Below are 11,594 nucleotides of genomic sequence, written 5' to 3'. Positions count from 1 at the left end.
GTTATCACAGTCACCGATTTAATGAGCAAAATTGTACTTTATTACTGTCTTGTAGAACATCTAGAAATGTTTTTAATCAAATGCATATTTACAAGGAACCTGTAAATCAACAGCATTGATTTCAATAATAACTTATATTTATCTAGTGCCTTTAAGGTAATAAAACATCCCCAGGCACATTATAAATATGACACTGAACCACATAAGGAGATATTAGGTCAAATAACTAAAAGGTTAGTCCAAGGAAAACGTTTTTAATGAATGTCTTAAAAGAGGAAAATGAGGGAGTGAGTTGTAGGGAGGGTATTCCAGAGTTTGGGGCCCAGACAGCTGAAGGTGTAGGCTCTAATGGTGGAGTGATTAAAATCGGGGCTGCTCAAGAGGCCAGAATTAGACAAGCACAGACATCTCAGGGAGGGATGGAGGAGATTAAAATAATAGGGAGAGGCAAGGACATGGAGAGGTTTAAAGACAGGGATGAGAATTTTAAGATCAAGGTGTTAGTTGACTGGGAGCCATTGTAAGTCTGTGAGCAAGAGAGTGATGCATGAACAGGACTTGGTATGGGTAAGAATATGGGCAGCTGAATTCCAGATGACCTCAAGTGTCCAAGAATGTGGGAGATCAGCCAGGAGTGTGACAGAATAGTCAAATTTAGAGGTAACAAAGGCAAGAATTAAAAGTTCAGTTAACTGTATTGTTAATTTAACCATTCACTTTTATCAGTCTCAGGTTGCACAGGAAACTGTTCCAGGTATGCTTTACCTGGCTGTAGGAACTGTGTATAGCAATAGTGAGCAATTTGGAGTATGGGCCTGTGGGTTTAGGGCTGATAAACAGATGGTAATTAGACACTAATCTAATCTTCAATAACTCAGTTGATAATCAGGGATAATAAGATAAGAGATAGGAGTAGGCCATACACATAGCTTCAGGCTACGGCCATACTAGTCTGAAAACGCCCAATCTCATCTGATCTCAGAAGCTAAGCAGACTCAGGCCTGATTAGTATTTGGATGGGAGACACCTGGGAATACCAGGTGCAGTAGGTGTGGCCGAGTAGTCTAAGGTGCTGGATTTAGGCTCCAGCCTCTATGGAGGCATGGGTTCAAATCCCATCACTGCTAAAGTTTCTGCTGAGGTATACAGTCCTGTATCACAAAAAGATATACACATAGCTTTACCATTTAGTAAGATTGTGGTTGACCTTTACATAAACTCCACCTTCCTGAACTGTCACCATAAACCCTTAGGGCCCAAAAATCTACTGATCTGAGTCTTGAATATACTCATTGATTGAGCATCCACCACTATCTGGGCTAGTTCTTCACAACTTTTCTGTGAAGAAAGTTCTCATCTCAGCCCTAAATGGGCAGCCTCATATCCTGACCCTTTGTTCCACAGGGATAACAATGGTTAGGATTTTCTGGTCCTGTCCTGGCAGGACCCACCCACCACAAGAGATTCAGTGGACCAGCCAAAAGTCCACTGACTTTTTGTGGGACTGGATGATCCCGGCAGTGGGCGGGGCTGGAAAATTCTGTCCAATATCTCAGCATTGTCAAGCCCCAACAAGCCCTCAAAGCAGTCTTTTTGCATTCTAATGTGATCACCTCACATTCTTCTATATTCCAGAGAACATAGGAACATCCTACTCAATCTCTCCTCAGAGGGCAGCCCTCTCATCCTAAGAATCAAACAAGCAAACCTTTAAGCCCCTAAGGCAAGTTTACCCTTCCGAAGGTAACAGGACTAAAACTGTACCCAGTACTTCAGGTGTGGTCTCACTAAAGCCCTAATTAATTGCACCAAACCTCTGATACCATTTGCCTTCCTAATTGTTTGTTTTATCATCATGTTAACTTTCTGTAATTCGTGTATACATTTACCTAAAATCTTCTGACTCCAAACATTTACTGGCCTCTTACCTTTTAAGAATAATTGTGCTTTTCCATGTTCCTGTCAGAGTGGATAATTTCACGCTTCCCCACATTATATTCTATCTGCCAATTTCTGGTCCAATGGCCAACCAACTTTAACCAACCTATATCCCTTTGCAATCTCTTTGTGTCCTCCTCACAGCTTGTTTTCCCACCCAGTTTTGTATCGTCTGCGGCACTCCATTAGGTACACTCTGCCATCTAAAAAAATGACTCGTTTATTCCTATCCTGTTACCTGTTTAATAATCAGTTTAGGTTTATTTATTATTGTCACAAGTAGACTTACATTAACACTGCAATGAAGTTACTGTGAAAATACCCTCCATTCCATGATTCATGCTAATATATTAACCTCAATCCCATTAATCCCAATCTGATGTAACAACTTCTTGTGTAGCATTTTTTTATTGAATAATTTGAGGAAATTTGCTTCAAAATTTAATTAATTTGATTTCAGTCAGGGGAAAAAAATATGTACTGTTCTATGTTCTATGTAACCCAACTTAGAAAAAGGACACTGCGAAGGCTTTGGGTGGGGTGAGAACAAAAGACACCAGTTAGCTTAAATTTCAGGATTGGCAAATGGGCAACCTGGGGTAACCCCTGCACCTCACCTAAAACTCACTGAGCCACTTCCTACCTGAAATGAATGGGATGAGATTGTGGCTGGGCCACCTGCAGGTAGATGGTAGGGTTTCGGGAGGATCTTTACCCATGGGTCAGGAGAACGGTCCAGGGGTTTTGTGGACAGCATCTGGAGATGTGAACAATTATGCAAGAAATATTAAGATACTGCAGCAGTGTTTGGACCATTGAGAAAGGACTTGCACCAGGGGCCCCGGAGTGCCAACTGCACCTGTATCAACTCCATCCCTAGACACACATAGATTGAGTCCACAACCTCACTGGAGGGACTTCTGGCAAAGTGTTACGAATATTCCCACCAACTGCCGCTGTTTTGCAAAAAAAAACTTTTGCTTCCCGGACTAAAAGCAGGACTTGTTTCCACAAATAAAAAAGCCTGACACACTCCAAACGGCACGCCAACACAACCCATACACACACACAAAAAGACCCACTCAGGCTTGCGGTTGACAACACATTATAAGACTGTTAATTATTAAAGCATGCGTGCAGCAGGAAAGTCTGCACTCCCTCACGTACTCGCCTGAATTCAAGCCACCAGAGAGAAAAAAAACGCCTGACTCCGAAACCGCACGTAGGCTCTTTGCCTGCCCCCCCCCCCCCCCGCCCGCCCCCCGACTGTACCGCGCGAAACATCTGCGATGACACCAAAATATATATACATATTGTTGAGAAGCTGGAACGCCGGGGAGTTGGGCTCCTGCTGATGGACAGTCCGGCCCGGTGACCACTGGAACTTGGGGAGGGGACCAGCGGGCGGGAAACAAGAGCGCGAGAAGCAGGACATCTCTGCAAGACCAGCTGTCTCACCCAGGTGGCTGATGCCAATGTTCACAGGTAGGAACTTAATGCTGGAATAAATTACTTTCCCGATGACTGGCTTAGACTCGAGTAAGGCTTTTTTTTTACTTTTCTATTCAATTATCCAACTATTATTTTTCTTTAACACGTCTGTGGCCACCCTGACAGATAGATGCGTTGGAATTATAATGGGTGTTGAAGAAAGATGTTGTGGCAATCAGCAAATTTCTCACTCAATTGTTATGGAGATGCGACCTGATTTTTAAAAAACAAACAAACAAGAGTGTGGAAAATCTGCAAAAAGAAAATTAAGATTGGGTGGACAGCAGTCCAGTGGGGGATGGGGGGAGCAGGGAGGCTTGGACCTCTCATGACTATTGATGTTTCTAAAACGGAGTTGGGCTATTTTGAAAATGAAAAGCACTCTTTATTTCCTAAAACTTCACTATATTCCAGGGTTATTTTTGTTAATGGTTCCTTGGCTCGTGTGTGTTGTTTGCAGCAGGCAAAATACACATCTGCGGTCCAGATTATATATTGAGGAGACTGGTAGTTTTTTTAAAAATAGGCTTGCAGTTTGAAATATAATAGTTGCTGGCAGGAAAATACTTACTTCTCCGGATTGAAATCTCCCCCCTTCATTCTCAGCGCCGAGTGACTCTTCTCCGTTGGTAACCAGCCTCTAGGTTAGCCCACCCATTCTACTTTAACCTCACTTTCCAAATGATTAGTCTATGCATATGTGTCAATCGCTTCAAATTTAAACTCACACTTAGGAGTTTGAGATATCTAGTATTCCTGTCGATGAGAACTTTCTCCACTCGACTCTCGTTTTCCCTAAATATCACATTACCTATCCCAAACTGCTCCATTGTCATCTTCTGCCCTTTAGAAAAACAACCATGTCACTTAACTTCCTCTCGTGTCATGTGCCAACCTCCTACTGCCCTGTCCTTTTTATTTCAATAATATTAACACCTTCAATGATCCAATCCATAATTGTCTACAACCCAATTCCAAACCCTCGTTTCCACCTAATGATGGAGTATTTCCGCTCTCCACTATTTCCCCAAATCCATGGTCTTGAATCCATGTGTCATGTGGCTTGAATACAGTTGGGAGAGTCATTAGCCTCATCATCCTGGCTTGATAACCTCATGATGTGAGGCATTGGACTAGGATAAGCACAGTAAGAAGTCTCACAACACCAGGTTAAAGTCCAACAGGTTTATTTGGTAGCACAAGCTTTCGGAGTGCCGCTCCTTCTTCAGGTGAGTCACCTCAAGCAGGGTTGCGGTAGCATTGTGGCTATATTACTGAATAGACATCCAGAGATACGGACAACTGATCTGCAGGTTTCAGTTCAAATTCTACCAAGGCAGCTGGAGAATTTAAATCAAGTTAATTAAATTTGTCTGGAAAAAAAATAATATGCAGGAATGGAGAAAGCCACAGTCAGTAATGGTGACCATGAAACTACCTCATTTTTGTGAAACTCATCTGGTTTACTAATGTCCTTTAGGGATAGCATTCTGTCATCCTTACTCAGTCTAGCCCATATGTGACCCGAGACCAACATCAATATGGTTGACTCTTAACTGTCCTCTGAAATAGACTAGTAAGCCACTCAATATTATAGGGATGGCAATAAATGCCAACCTTGCCGGTGACACCCATATCCGATGAATGACTTTTAAAAATACTGTGATATCCTAGAGAGCAGGTACAACTTCAAACTCTTCCACCACCATACATCTTCCTTTTTCTGGACACTAATTGCCTTATTAACTCCCACCTTGCTCCACCACATTGAATCCCAACATTTCCCCCCATGCCCCTTTGCCTACTCCAGGCCACCATTTGTCCCCTCAATTCCCTCTCACCCCAGCTCCCAATTTCTATCTTCATCTCACTGGTTGCTGAGATTATTAACATTTTTTATCCTCAGGCATGACATCTGCATCCTTCAAAACTGCTATTATTACTTTTATTTTGGAAAAAATAACATCTAACCTTTCATTTCCTTCAATGACTATTCTATTTCATTTCTGGAAAACTTGCCTTGTAAGTGTTATCCTAACAGTCCTGATTCAAGACCTTCCAGCCTGCTTTCTGTTTTGTTCATTGTACTGAGACTACACTGATTAAAGTTACAAACACCATCCTTCATGACTGTGTTATCCCTCCTCATTATGTCCATTTTTCTGCTTTCTTTTACACTATTTGCCACTTCATTCTCCTCTGTCATCTATTTCTGTGGCAATACTATCTCCTAACTAGAGTTCCATCCAATGACACAGTGGTTCAAAAGGGTCACATCCTTTCCCTTCATGACCCTCTCTGTTGTACGCCAGGACCCCATCATTGATTTGATTTGACTTATTGTCACATATATTAACATACAGTGAAAAGTATTGTTTCTTGCGCGCTATATAGACAAAGCATACTGTTCATAGAGAAGGAAATGAGAGAGTGCAGAATATAGTGTTACAGTCATAGCTAGGGTGTAGAGAAAGATCAACTTAATGCAAGGTAAGTCCATTCAAAAGTCTGACAGCAGCAGGGAAGAAGCTGTTCTTGAGTCGGTTGGTACATGACCTCAGACTTTTGTATCTTTTTCCCGACGGAAGAAGGTGGAAGAGAGAATGTCTGGGGTGCGTGGGGTCCTTAATTACGCTGGCTGCTTTGCCGAGGCAGCGGGAAGTGTAGACAGAGTCAATGCATGGGAGGCTGGTTTTATTGGTAAGCTCCTTTTCATCTTTCACATGCAACTTCTTGTTCATACATCTGTAAGGACAGGGATTGGATCTGCCTGGTGCTGCCAACACCAAGCTGTACCCTTCTGACTCCAGTATTGATTCCAGCTCAGCACTACATCCTCCAACTGCCTGTCTGGCAGTATGAGCTAAATTTCCTTCAGCTTAATTTCAGCAATGCATTTTTATCCATCGGTACTACCTTGCCCCAACTCTGTCAACTTCTATGGCTGCCAGCTTTAGATAAGTCTGGAGTGACAAAACTTGGTTTCCTGCTTGATCCTAGGTTTAAATTCCTTTCTGTATATTCAAGTTGCATGAATGCTTTTTTTCACCTCTGATGCATTGCTTTCCTCTACTTCTTGGTTTCTCATCCCGCTGAATCCTTAACCCAATCTCTCCACCTTTGCATGTTACAATTTTTTAAAGTGTTGTCACCTTCCTTTTCTCCTGCTCAAAGACCTGGATCACATCAAACCTTTCCTTACCAAGGTCAACTGAGGCAGATTCATTTATTTGAACATCCCCATCCTTGTTTACAAACCCCTCTTTGTCACACCTTTAAGTGCTTTTCTACAGATGTCCATCACCGCTGCATCATCTACTCTTCCAACACAAGATGTTTATTTTGTTCCAGGAACTCCTACCCAATATCTTTTTACCTTGTCATCAATTCCCATTTTCAGCCTTTTTTGGAGTTCACTAATAACTTCTCTTCAGTTGTGGCTTTCATCAGTTTTAATTTTCTGTTTTCTTTTCCTATCTGTTTAGTGTCCACTCTTTTTCTCTCCTAACTGTGAAGTGTTTTGAGACAATTCCTCTTCAGAAGAGTGATGCTACAGATTTATAAATTGTTTAAATTGTGCTGAATCTGTTGCTTTAAATGTAAGGGAATTAGAACAAAATTATTCCAGCTTTAAGCACTGAGCAAATAAAGTTGTAAATCTACGCATGCAAAGCTGTACAATACTGATAAGTTTCATTGTTTATTAGTGTTATCTCTGCTGTCTGGATCTGAAACCAGCTTATAAATTTATGGTTACTCCCCGTTGCTGGTAAAACCATTCTGTTGATAAATGTGAAAGAGTTTCACTGTTAAAAGGGAGAAAGTGGTGGCTAAAAAAAAAATGGCCCAAGGATCTAAACAGCTTCTTTTCACTGTTCCATAATTGAAGTACCTATACTGGGGCATTGACTGCCCGGGCACTTATTAATGTTTCATTATGAGGAGAAGGCACATACCTGTAGTTGAGCCTGAACAATTTTATCGAACCAATATTTTCCAGGTATTGTGCTGGTTTTGGCTATTGCCTATACTCTACCCTTGCAATTGCAGTGTTATTCGTAACAGGAACTTAAAGTCAGAAATTGCACCCAGTGTCTCCAACTCTTCAAAGAGAGCAAAAAGATAGGTTTTCTTTTCAATCCGATTTTCTGAATTCATTCATAGTTTCAATCACAAATGAATGCTGGGTTATACGTTCCTTTAGCTCCTATTTTCTACTTTAAGCTGCGATTATTTTGTTTAAAATATTGTAGAATTTGCCTGAAGAGGGGGCATCATTTTAAGGTGAGGGGCAGGAGGCTTAGAAGGGATCTGAGGAAAGAAATTTTTATCCAGAGGGTGGTAGGTGTGTGGAATGCACTGCCCAGAGGAAATCTCACAACCTTTAAAAAGTACATTGATGAGTACTTGAAATGTCATTGCATTCAAGGCTATGGGCCGAGTGTTGGAAAGTGGGATTAGTAGTGTAGATTTAGTGTAGTATTTTTGGTGCAGACCCGATGGGCCAAGGGGCCTCATCTGTACTGTATAAATCTATGACCCTACAATAACGTTTTGGCATCAGAGCTTTAAGGTGTGTTCTTCCCGCAGGGTGCAGGACCTCAATGGTGGGACCAAATAGTAGGTCCTGAACCCATACTGGCTGAGAGAGAAAATGGCCGAGCAATCTTCCAGGAGGCGGCCTCCTAATTGGCTGCTTCTGCACTCATCTGTTGAGGATGGCAGCTGTACTTCCAATGTTGTCAGCCCGATCATTGTGTCAGCAGTTCTAGAGCCCGGGCCGGCCCGCTAGCAGACTTGGGTGCAGCTGAGGCAGGTAGGGTTCAAGGAGTCACCCCCCCCTCCCCCAATCCCAGTAGGCCTAGGAGATTGGAGGGGGAAAATACCTTTGGCAGATGTGCCTGGGCCAGGCCTATTCTGCCAGGGGTCTACCTCTTTGTGGCATGGAGCCTCTGGCTCAAATGGCCCTCCAGCGTACCGCAGGAAGGCTTCCTCCATAGAGCTGGTGGTTAATGCTGCAGGGGAGGCTACTCCACCACCAGAGAATTCCCAGCGGTACTACAAAATCACCCTTAATTTTTGGGGCGGGGGGGGAGGGTTATGTATTAAGATTGGTTGGCTGCCTCCGTGGTGCCGACAGCCAATCCGTTTCCCAAGCCATCCTGGAAAATTCCCCTGGCAGCAGGAAACGGTGGCTAGCTATCCTGATACGCCTCCCCACTATTTTCCGCACAACAACCTCCCCACCCCCACCTCACGTCTCCATTGCCACCACCACATGGGGAAAATGCAGCCCTTATCGTTCCTGCTGCAGAGGAAACCTTTCACCGGTGGCCAATGATTTGACATTTTGAGAGTGGGTTAAACTTTCATGTCTGGAAAAACCCTTATGATGTGTTTTTTTTCACGTACTTTAAATTTACATTTTATTGAAGCGCTCCTATTGTTTTTTATGCTTGTTATATTTAACTATTTATAAACATTACTACCAAACCATTTATTTAGTAAGTGGGAAAACCTCTTTCAGACAATGTTAAATTCTTTACTACTGAGGAGTCTCCTCAAGAACTCACTCCACCGACAGGCGTCAGGGACCACAGATATTTATTGCAATCTTACTCGCTCTACACTCCAAACGACAACTTTCCTCTCAGGGCGGTCCACCGACAGATGTAATAACCTTTAGGGAAGGAAATCTGCCATCCTTACGTGGTCTGGCCTCCATGTGACTCCAGAACAACCGCAATGTGGTTGACTCATAGAATCATAGAAACCCTACAGTGCAGAAGGAGGCCATTTGGCCCATCGAGTCTGCACCGACCACAATCCCACCCAGGCCCTACCCCCACATATTTTACCCGCTAATCTACACATCCCAGGACTCTAAGGGGCAATTTTTAACCTGGCCAATCAACCTAACCCGCACATCTTTGGACTCTCAACTGCCCTCCAAGGGCAACTAGGAATGGGCAATAAATGCTGGTCAGTCAGCAATGCCCATATCCCACGAATGAATAAAAAGAGATCACCTCACACCCAGGGTCACCTTACCCATTCCCTTCAAGGGACGACACCCCAACATAACACTCCTCCCCTCGAACAAATAATCTCCCATAAGAGCAACAACATTTCTCAACTATTTACAAACGATGACACATTTCCTGTTTTTTACATAATTTCAAAATACTTTCTGAAGAACCCACAGTATATTTACAATATGATACAGTCCATTCTTTTGTTCCTCATCCCTACGTCCACTCACACTGGCATGATCAATCTGTTAGGGGGATGACGATCCCATGGGGATTGATTTCTGGGATCTGGAACTGCCTTAGGTTCCTCTCCAGAGATCATGGTCTTGACGCAGCCACCATTGGTGACCCTTCTTCCCGCATATTGTCGGTCGCCAATGCCAGCCCCCGCAGTTTCTTCTGTAGAATAGTGAACTATTGATTCCATGACTGCCTCTCCTGGTATCTCCGCTGGCATCATCTGAAATGCCTGCGAAATTGTAGATGGGGCTCCCAACTCTTGATGTGGAGCCATCAGCAGTTGCTCCACATGTCAATGCCAAACTAACTCGTCCTGAGTTTCCACCGTATAGGACAACGGCCCTGTGTTGGCTACAATGGCGGCCGGAACCCACTTCTCCTCAAAGCGTAGTTTCTGGCAAGTACCAACTTGCCCTTCTGAAATGCCCTTAGCTTGACACACTTGGCTCGACAGCCCCATCTGCACCCCGGTTCCTTGTCTTGTCTCATCAGGCCTCAGTAAGTCAAATGTTGTATGCAACTGTCTCCCAAACAAAACCAGAAACGCTCCGCAATCAGGTTTCTCTGGCTGCAGTAAACAGGACGCTGAATGTTTTATTTCCAACTGTGCTAAGAAAGACCAGGAATGAGGTCATCTGCCACTCGATTCGCTGTCACAAAAATACTGAACTGTCCGATGTAGGCCGCTCATGATTCGGCTTCCTCATCAAACGCAACTATTGTACCAAATTTTCCCACCATTACTCTTTGCTGGCGGCAGGGACTTTCCTGCTCCTGAACCTCAGCCTGAAGCCTGTTTTCCCTGCGCTGGTTCCTGTGCTCACTTCTCCCCAAGCGCTCAGTATTCCCAGCCACACAACGTGTTCCTCCGATCGCCCGCAACAATGGATACCAGCGACGGCTGTGGAGACAGACTTGCAACTGTTGACAGCACATCCAACTCGCTGTTTGCCACGACGCCCTCTTACCCCATGGTCCCACCCATCCTCCGAGGGTTTTCTTTGCACTCTGCACTGTGGATCTCAGCAGACGGTCCATTTTGAAGATCCCAGTCCTTCACTTTACCAGCCGTCGGTCACGCCAACCTTCGTCGCAAGCGTTATATTCTTTACTACTGAGGAGTATCCTCAAGAACTCACTCCACAGACAGACATCAGGGAACACCGGTATTTATTGGTGCCTTACTCGCTCCACACTCCAAATGAAAACTGTCCTCTTTGGGCAGATCACCCCACACCCTGGGTCACCAGACCCATTCCCTTAAAGGGGCTATGCCGCAACATACATAACAGATAATATGGAAAATCCTAAAGCAGATACTTATGAAGGATTTTAGTTATTTACTGCAGACTGCAGCACTTGCATAAAAGCAATTAGAGGGAACCCACACTTTAAACCTCAACACATAAGGATGGAGCTCCATGAGAGAGTACAGTTTTTGTACTCCCTTTTCCCACTTAGCAAGTTTTGATCAAAATCACCTCAAGGTTTTTGCTTATGATGTAATAAACTATTCCTCTCTTCCACTCTTTTCCACCCATCCCTTGATCATACATACCTCACCAAGTCCAATAGAAAAACAGGAACAAAACTTCTTTTGGATGCAAAGTTTTCAATTTTTGGAATATCTGTAATTTGACTCAATAATTAGGTCACTGTTATCCTGTTTGGGAGGTTGCAGAAGTTGATAACTCATTTTAATTATGGTGCTAGGCTGAATTTGCTGTTTTGGAAATTAAGTTGCATATGATTGTGCCTTTTTGCCTTATGTAGTCCGGAGATATACCTCTGATGCGGAAGTTATTTTCTATAATTAGTTTTAATTGCCAGAAATTAATGAGTTGGAATGTATTGAAGTTTATTTTGATCTATTTATGTAATTGTCCTTTTACA

The 11,594-nt window shown here is 43.3% G+C and overlaps 1 pseudogene; it reads left to right on the top strand.

Moving 5' to 3' along the window:
- Positions 1–934: 934 nt before the first annotated feature.
- On the top strand, positions 935–1,052 carry LOC144489230 (5S ribosomal RNA; annotated as a pseudogene).
- Positions 1,053–11,594: the final 10,542 nt, after the last annotated feature.

The sequence above is a fragment of the Mustelus asterias genome, unplaced genomic scaffold, assembly GCF_964213995.1.
Source record: "Mustelus asterias unplaced genomic scaffold, sMusAst1.hap1.1 HAP1_SCAFFOLD_2025, whole genome shotgun sequence".
In the NCBI taxonomy this organism is placed as follows: domain Eukaryota; kingdom Metazoa; phylum Chordata; class Chondrichthyes; order Carcharhiniformes; family Triakidae; genus Mustelus; species Mustelus asterias.
Note: the sequence above shows the minus strand (reverse complement) of the source record. Positions and strands in the feature narration are given on the sequence as shown.